This window comes from Dreissena polymorpha, chromosome 14, assembly GCF_020536995.1.
Source record: "Dreissena polymorpha isolate Duluth1 chromosome 14, UMN_Dpol_1.0, whole genome shotgun sequence".
In the NCBI taxonomy this organism is placed as follows: Eukaryota; Metazoa; Mollusca; class Bivalvia; order Myida; family Dreissenidae; genus Dreissena; species Dreissena polymorpha.
The window spans coordinates 25,972,894-25,982,262 of record NC_068368.1 but is presented as its reverse complement, the minus strand read 5'-3'; the positions used below and the strand labels follow the sequence as shown (position 1 = coordinate 25,982,262).

General features: G+C 34.0%; 1 long non-coding RNA gene across 1 annotated transcript; it reads left to right on the top strand.

Annotated features, from left to right (window-relative positions):
- Positions 1-5,565: 5,565 nt before the first annotated feature.
- Positions 5,566-9,059, top strand: LOC127859007 (uncharacterized). Its single transcript, XR_008039232.1, has 6 exons — positions 5,566-5,683; positions 6,650-6,721; positions 6,934-7,029; positions 7,179-7,412; positions 7,618-7,941; positions 8,984-9,059. It is a non-coding gene; the product is annotated as an uncharacterized LOC127859007 (long non-coding RNA).
- The last annotated feature ends 310 nt before the right edge of the window (positions 9,060-9,369 follow it).

Here is a 9,369-nt window from a genome sequence, read left to right as displayed (position 1 = left end):
TGACTTAAGTAATTTTTAATATAAATAAAATGAATACCAAAACTGTTAAAGAGTTGAAAAAAGCCGCAAAAGATCAAGGTATGCGCGGATATTTGAAGCTCACAAAAGCTGAGCTGATAGCGAGGCTGAGCGCACGTAACGATGAGGATGATGATGTATTGGAAGATGCGAGGGATGATGCAAGAGCTGATGATATATTGGAAGATGCGAGGGATGATGCAAGGGCTGAACCTACTATGATAAATAGGTTATTTAATTGGGCTGTTAGACCTGTAAAGACAGCTGTAAAGAATAGCTATGATTGGATTATTAGGCATACACCAGAGCCTGTAAAGAGAGCGATAAGTAAACAGGCTGAGGCGTTTAAAGCAGAAGTCAGATCTATCTATAATAAATATTACCATAAGAAGCCGCGAAGTAGTGAACGTGATAATGAAATTAGTGAAAGTGCTATAGTAATTAGAGAAAGTAAAACTGCACTTAGACGTTTTGCAAGACAATATGTTATTGATGGGGTTGAAAGAACTGATGCTCCGACATTTTTAGATATTGTTAGGCCTTGAGTTTTAAAGTTTATGAGCAAACATCGTCAAATAAAAATGAATCTAGTGCTCGTGTGTGAAATGGAGCGAGTAGATATAAAAAGTGGAGAAGTAATTAAAGACGATGTGCCGTTAATATCAAAAACTGAATTAGAATTGGAGGGAACTGATGTAGACGAATTGTACAATAAAGCATCAGACACGATTTTGGAATCCATTTCCATGTTTCAAATGAAGGGAAGCAATTCGAGACTAAAGTCATTAGACTGGAAATTAACACCGTAACGTATACGCCATTAAAAGGTAAATCATACATTCCATTGCCGGGTAAGTTGGCTGCTAAAAAGGCAATTATTAACATGAAGAATGAAGATGACGAATGTTTCAAGTGGTGCGCCACGAGAGCATTAAATTCAGTTTTTAAACATCTCGAAAGAATAACCGAACATTTAAAAGAACAAGCAAAGTTGCTTCATTGGGATGGTATTGAGTTTCCAGTTGCATTGAATGAAAATGTTATAAGTAAATTTGAAAGAAACAACAACTTGAGCATCAATATATTCGGTTATGATTCTAAAGAAAATGATACTTACCTACTAATTATCAGTAAAAATGAAAGTGAAAAGGTGATTGATTTGTTGTTGATTTCAGATGGAAAAACAAAGCATTATGTTTGGATAAGAAACTTTAACAGATTGTTAGCAGATCGAACCGAAACAGGTCATCACACTATGCATTATTGTAAAAGGTGCTTAACAGGACATCGAACAGTTGAGGGTCTTCAAAGACACAAAGAATATTGTTCATTACACAGCACACAAAAAATAGTAATCCCAGCAGAGGGAAACGCAGAGTATTTTAAGCATTACTGTAGATCAAAGAGGGTTCCTTTTGTGATATATGAAGACTTCGAATCGTCTATCGAGCTTATTAGTTCTTGTAAACCAAATCCAGCGACGTCGTTTACACACAAGTTCCAGAATTTTTCTTACACGAACACTTAAGGCAACAATGGAACAAGTCTGATATATGTTAGATATATTTCATTTTATTGGTTTAGTATTCTAGTATTTAGTCAGTTTTATTATTCTAAAAAGTCAGTTAAAACCATCCCTGGTCTATAAGTGTATTTTAAGATTGATCCAGTTCTCCTATCCAATAAGTCAGTTAAAACATTTAGTCTGTCGGTGTGTGTTCTAGTGTTAAGTATTTGACTTGTACTTCCAAATAAATTGCTTATAATGACATTTGTTTTATGTTTTATTAGTTTACTATTGTAGTTTAACCTGGGAAAACAAGTGGTTAGGGAAAGAAATATAATAAGACGGTTTCAGTAGCATATAGAAGAGTCCAATGCGCCAAATAGGTACACATGAGAAAAATCCTCTGATAAAATCAGTTTTATACATACCTTCATCTCACCTTATGTGTTGAGATGAAACCTACACACAGAGCATTAAGAAATTGCTTAACCAGCTAAAACTTCAAATTGAAATCCGTTTTCCCCCATATACTTATAGAAAACTTTAACACGTGACAGGGGAAAAAAGATTATTTACGAGGCACACATTATCATTCAATCATACAAGTTCAAAGGAAACTGGAATTATCAATACAAAGATCAGTGCTGTCAACATGTCATCATACAGTCACTCCACTGTCGCTTTAATTTCGAAATTAAACAGTCCCCAGTGCGCTTTAAATGTTCCGATAAGTGTATTTTTCTGAACTGCAACTAGCCATTCTTGCGATTATGCAAAGATAGACGTATATTTCATTGAATCTTAAATAATATCATATTGATATGCAAAATTTTATTGATACTTCAGAAACATGGCGAACGTTTTTGATTTGAAATTCTTCACCACATTTATCAGCATCATTTACTATCAGTTGCTTAAGAAATAGAAAGTCGCTATTATCGGGTTCTGGATAGTGACGGGAAAAGTATTAAGTTTGCGGTAAAAGAGCGAATCGAATTTATACGGATGTTTTCGGGAATCGATCGAGTCGGTATTATACGTATCTATGCGGGAAAGGCTAAAACAAAGTACAAACTGATTGTTAGCAATCACTTTATATATGTTTTTCTTTAAGAGTCATAACGCAGCCATCCCTAACCAACCTGCAATCGCCCCGGGCGCCTGAAAAAAAACGGTTGAAAGCGAGGTTTAAATAAATGTTTTAATAACCACAACTAATCCAAATGTCATCGGTAATCACATATTTCGTGCGAATGTTCAGTATAATCCGTTCATAATTATTATTTCGCACCTTAAGGGCACCTGAGTTTTTCATAGTACGGACTTATTTACAAATCCACTTGGGATTTAAGTTCGTAAAAATGACAATTTATATTCATGCTTTTTATTCAGAATGCGACCACTTAAGTCATTGCTTTTTTGCTAATCGATCATCGAATGATCCGGGGCATTATATAATTTATATATATTTACAGAAATATACAATTGTTAATATGAAATAAACATAATTTGTGCACAATATCTTAAAACGGCAGAACAGGTTATACTTCAAAATGTATGCGTCCTGTGATCGAATAATACCAGAAACTTAGCTTCGCTTGCACTATGTGTGCCTGCTTGACGCAAGACGCGGTGTTTAAGATCAATGATAGTGATTATATGAGAAATATTATCCTATACAAAACAGTCAACGAGTTTCACTGTAGGTTTTTTAACAATTATTCAACGTTCGGAATAAGTTTCAACATCTTCCATAATCTGTCAGGTCTAATTTTCCTCATGGACAACGATTTCTTTGAAAAGATAACACCATATTTTCTTTGAAGTCGTTTTTTGATTACTAATAATATTCAGGTTGGTTACTGATTACTTTAATAATATTCAGTCAAAGACAATAATGCATAGTACCAATTGTTAATATTTTTTTAACCATATTATTGGTTTAAACATTTTTTTTTTGTTATTCATATACAGCATGTACGCAATAGTATACAATACAAACATACTAGAAAGTTTCGACGAAATATGCTTCACAAAAGGACTGAAAAGTGTAAATTGACAGAATTGAGAAAAAAAACAAACTCGTAGCGGATGTTAAGTCATTCTTCTCCATATTTTTCATTACACACAAAAAGATCCTGCATAACAAAATCACAAATATTATTGAAATACCTTCTTCATTTCTATGAGGCCTGTCTGTCAGAGTCTTCTGATGAGATTGTGGATACTTTTGCATATATCTTGTCGCGCAAATCTCCATATTCTTTAAGTTGGGATAGAAGTAACATTTATTGTCGACAATACGTTATAAGCCCTCCATGGACCCGAAATGTTGTCGATCTTCGCTAACAAGATGATACATGTGTATGCATTTTAATTGGATAACCACTATAAACTATGTATCAGATAACATAAGAAGTGCTCCTTGGCTCATCATTTTCAGAATAGTTTTTGAGAAATAAGAAAGTTGTTTTGTTTGTTTGAGGAAAACTACATCACTTGATCGTACAATATAAAACAAATTGTCATTGAGTTCCACGAACGAGAGTTGCCCAATTTCATGATGAACAAAGCAAAAACATGAATAATGCAATGCGTTGGTCACGATTTCAATTCTTGTTGATGTCAGTTTGTGCCAATTTGCGCGATTCGTCCATCAGATCGCTTTTGAGACCAGAAAGTGAGTTGACTTGTCGTTTTATAAGCGTAGTTTTAGTATACCCCATATACCAAAATCCGTTAGGGCCGCATCTGGAGACTTTGACATTGGGTGTTATGAATTTAAAGGTTTGATCTTTTAGAAAGTTCACTGTGTGTTTGGAAGTGTGGCTAGATTCACTGTCCTGGTGGAACGTCACGACCTGTTTACCCTCCGGAAAGAGTCTCGGAACATCCTTTCTAAGAAATGTATTCAGAACTTTCCTGATATCGTATTCTAAGTTTACATTTGTTCCTTTGGGAACTATTCTGATCTTTATTTACCTCTGGACGATACAGCAGCCCACGCCATAAAGCCACGGGCAAACGCATCATGTTTTACAAACTTCAGTTTATCGCCAACGTTTTCTCCCATTCTTACATAACATACTCTTCTTCTTCCATACTTTTCTACCAAGATAAAACATCGCCTCGTCAGATGTTACAAAATTCTCCACTTGCCACATTTAAGCTTTAGATACAGCTTCCATGACCTGGCCCTGCGCTTCTGAATCTGTGCCATGTTGAACTGAGTAACCTTGCACTTCCCCCGTAGTTTTGCTTTCAAAACATTGCTGATGATATAGTATTATGTTTCCTTGGACATTCCTGTGGCCAATGCCATTTTTCTTTGGGTCGGCGGATTGATTTTAGAGATCCAGCGACGAATTTTGCAAACGACGTCTGGTGTGACCTTATATGGACGTCTACTTGAAGTTGAATTTGTAGCACCACCAGGCGTTGTACTGCGCTGAAAAGTAGCGTCATTTCGAATATTCCGTATACTTCCCTAACAAATAGCATGGTACATCTTGTTCAGTTCAATTTGAATGCTTCTGTAACTACATTGGCATCTCAAAAGGCCTCAAACAATACCCTTCACCGGATCACTACTTTTTTTCTAAGGCATGTTGAATATTATTGACAAAAACGCCAATGGTTCGAGAAAATCGTGCATGTACTTGACAAAAAAAAAACGGATTCCTTTTGTTCATTTTGAAATCGGGCAACTCTCGTTTTTACACCTCCAATGTTACACAAGTGTTATAACGGTTTCATTTTATGTTATCTTTCTTTTAAAATATGTCAGCAAATATTTGCCTGATTTTAAAGTAAAACTCACTGACAGTGTGCACTTTTCCATTAAGATCCACTTCACTTCAATTAATAATGTTTACATTGTGTTATAATTACAAAACTAGTGCATCATACAACAACTGCAGTACCTGGACTGCAGTTAAGTTTAAATGAGACGATATGTCGTGCTAGTACGCGTTCAAAGACGCTTGTTTACCACTGCTCATATATGTGACACAACCTTGGGTTGATATACTTCCGATAATGTTAAATTACAGGTAACTTTTAGTTTTTTTAATAACTTTTAATTGAAGCTTAACGTCAAATTGGATATTCAATAACAGTTTCACAGAGAAGGCTTTATAAAGGAGTATACACTTTCTGGTAAATATAAGCAAGGGTTATTTGACTTATGATTAAAATTATTAAGACTTGTACAATACATGGGAATCAATAGTTAACATTTTATACATGTGTACATTTTTAAATATCCTTAATGGTAGTAAAATATAATTATACACCCTGTTGAGGATTGAATGCCTTCTTTATTTAAAAAAAAGAAGATATTTGTTCATATCAGTGTAAGATCGTTTGTTTTTTCACGAGTGATCATAGAAGATATATTTGAAAGAGTGGAGCAGCCACGAGTGAAAATATTATTTTCTATGATCACGAGTAAAATAACAAACGATCTTACACTGACATGAACACGTTTTCTGTTTCTTTTGTGCCCCTTTTTCAAGAAAATAATTAACAGCTGTTTCCCTTTCGCTGAAAAGTTTCCCTTTCTCCCGTGGCGTGCCTCAATACATTTCAAAACACAAAATGTCGTCATTAGTGTGACGAAATCACGTCATTATTCCAGCGAAATTCTCCAGTTAAGTTCTTTTACAATGTAAATAAACGGTGAAAAAGCATAAAATAAAAATAAAATTTGTTGGATTCGGCGGAATGTCGATTTTAATTCACTCGTGATCATAGAAAAAATATATAAAATTATTAATGATAATCTAAAAATAGAAAAAAGGAGTGCCGAAAATTTGTTATTTTCACCGGTGAAAATAACAATTTGTTTATTTTTACTGCTGTTATTTCACTGCAGAAATGTCATATTTTATCATTATGTATAAAAGAAATGGTTATCTTTTTTAATGGTTTTACTTTTGTTTCCTACCTCATGATGTCCTTCTATGTGATCCCTACCAATTTTAAACATGAGATAAGTGTTACTATCTACACCGCTCTTCAATGACGAATGTGGTCGCATACACATTTTTATTTATGTAATTTTAGTCGTTGTATGTGACAATATCAGTAATGTTTACCATTCAAAACTGCCCGGATGAATAGCTGGCAGCGGTGAACAAAAGCGATTTGATTACAAAGAAAGGGGTCCGACGAAGGATCACCTCGAGCAGTCGAGTAAGCAAAAGCTGTTATATTGTATTCAATTCTTGTATTTGTTTAACTTTGGACGTAGTTGAATGATATGCGCATTCTCTTGCTCCTTGCTCAATAAAGAAAAATGATCTATAAATGAAAGTGTCTACTACTCTATTAACTTAAGAAAATAAAACACTACCATTGCTTATCCCGACACGTAATAATCAATTTTGTATCTACATAATTTACAGTTTTATCTGGCCATGTAATCGTCTGTGCAGGAAAGAATAAGGGCAATCGTTTCGACCTGGACATATTTTATCATAATAAGATATGCATTTATCTTGGTGAGTTTATGTAATTGAGCATAATTACACTGTGTAGTTAAAAAAAACTGTATGTACATGTATAAAATTTTTTAATTTGTGTTCATGTATAGGAATCGTAATACAGATATTAATACTTATCAGTAAATTTGGTTATTCATATCTTAAAGGGTGTTGTTCATCATTCGACAACATACGAGCTAAAAGAGCGCCTTGACTGTGAATGGTATTGTAAAAAGTACAACAATGGGACGGCACATGTCCTGTATTTGGGTCATGTCGGTGGTATTGTCGGGAAAAACACAAAGACTGCATCCCGGGTACACGATATCATTGTGCCAGAGATTTACATAACACGGACTTATTTATTGAAACGTGCGCAGCAAAAATATTTTGTTTGGCAGGTATGCGTAATATTATCATAATCTTAATATAATGTAGACCATGATAATATGAAGAAAATATACCGTTGAGTATTGTGAAGTAACATGATTAAAGCTAAATTTTTATGCCGACTTGTTATTTGCACATTTAAAAATGTTGAAGTTTTGTTTTAAGAGAAAACAACGTTATTTATATCTTTTTATCTTTGTATGATATTTTTTATAGGAGAAGAACCTCACATATCTTTACAACAGAGTGGCAAAGCATCTGTGTATTGCCGACCATGTTAACGACAAAACATGTACAATGGTCGCCATAGCACATCGGCGGTTTTTAGTGAATGTCCTACTATAAAAACAAACTTGTGTGTGAAGTCTGAGCACAAGGTTGACTGTGACAAAACTTCATATTTGGAACTAACAAACACTGACGGATATTGTCGATGTGACGCAAGAAATGGTTATGCAGCGCAATCAGAGGAAATGTGTTTTTATGAAAATAAACGCTGCTTCAGGAAGAAATGTCCTGAAGGCAACGTTCTTTCTTTGAGTGAGTATCATTTTTTACTTTTTTGAAATGAAGCATATCAATGAAATATAAGCATATAAAGTAGATTCGGAGTTAAACATCTTGATTGTTAGTGTCAGCAAAACACTTTAAAAGAAATCTGTTTTGTGATTCCATGGCTAGTTCTGTTGTTAAAAAGGCCAATACAAGGGTAAAGTTTCTGTATAGAAAACGTAATTTTCTCTCATTCCACACTAAGAAACTTATGGTCATGGCTCTAATCCAATGTTATTTCGATTACGCATGTTGTTTTTGGTATCATGGTATTACCATATTTTGGAAAGATTAACTTCAGGTCACACAAAATAAATTAATAAGGTTTGTCCTCAATCTAGGTCATATGTCACATATAGGTAATGAACATTTTAAGATTTTGAACTGGTTACCAGTTCAAAAGAGAGTGGAGCGAGCTACCATTTGTCATGTTTTCAAAATCAAAAATGGTTTGGCTCCTGAATATATGAGTGAAAACTTTGTTCCCTTTGACACTCTTCATTCATACACGATTAGGTCAAGTGAAAGTGGGCGCTATATATTACCAAAAGGCAAAGGTTTTGGTGCTAAATCTTAAGCATATAATGCTTGTGTTCTGTGGAACAAACTACCTTCCTCCTTAAGTAATATTACAAGTATAGCTAATTTTAAGTTGTCAGTTAAAACTCATCTTCTTAATATGTAATCACTCTTTTCGATCTATATAGTTAGTTTTTTATTTATCCACATTTTAATATATAAACCTTTTTATGCAAATAATTGTCTTTTATAACTGAAATCTCTGATATTCATCTCATGCCTCTCTATGTCACTACCATCAATATCCAATGACCACAATGGAAATAAGAGATTAAGTTCTCTTTTTTGTGGAATCCTTGGTATAATGTTATTGGCATGGTTTCATTTCTCATACATCTTTATTGTTTTAATATTTCATTATGTATGTAGATATGATTTATCATGTTGTATCATTACACTAAAATAAATCTATATATCTATCTATGTACAACGGGTTTCGCTATTCTTGAAGATTACACTTGTGTAAAGGAATGCCCCGCCGGATTCGCACGACAAGATGAATCTGATATTTGCAACACACTGAAAAGGTACGTCTGTGTCTGTGTTGACGTTGGTCTTTTTAAAGTATAGGTATAAAGTAAGTTGAAAGTGAGTTTTAATAGTAATGTTTAAACGTGTAAATAAAATCTAATTTCGTTTCAAGATCGTTATGCGAGTCGTAACAGTATTTATTTTATTTCCAAAATATGTAAGGCACTTCATGCCTATGTGCTCCACATAGATATGAACGCATTAACACCTGCATATGATTCAAAAAGCTGCAATGTTCATAATGTTCATGTTGTTGATAATAAAGTAGTCAGTGACACACGATGGCAGTTATTAAAACAAATTCTA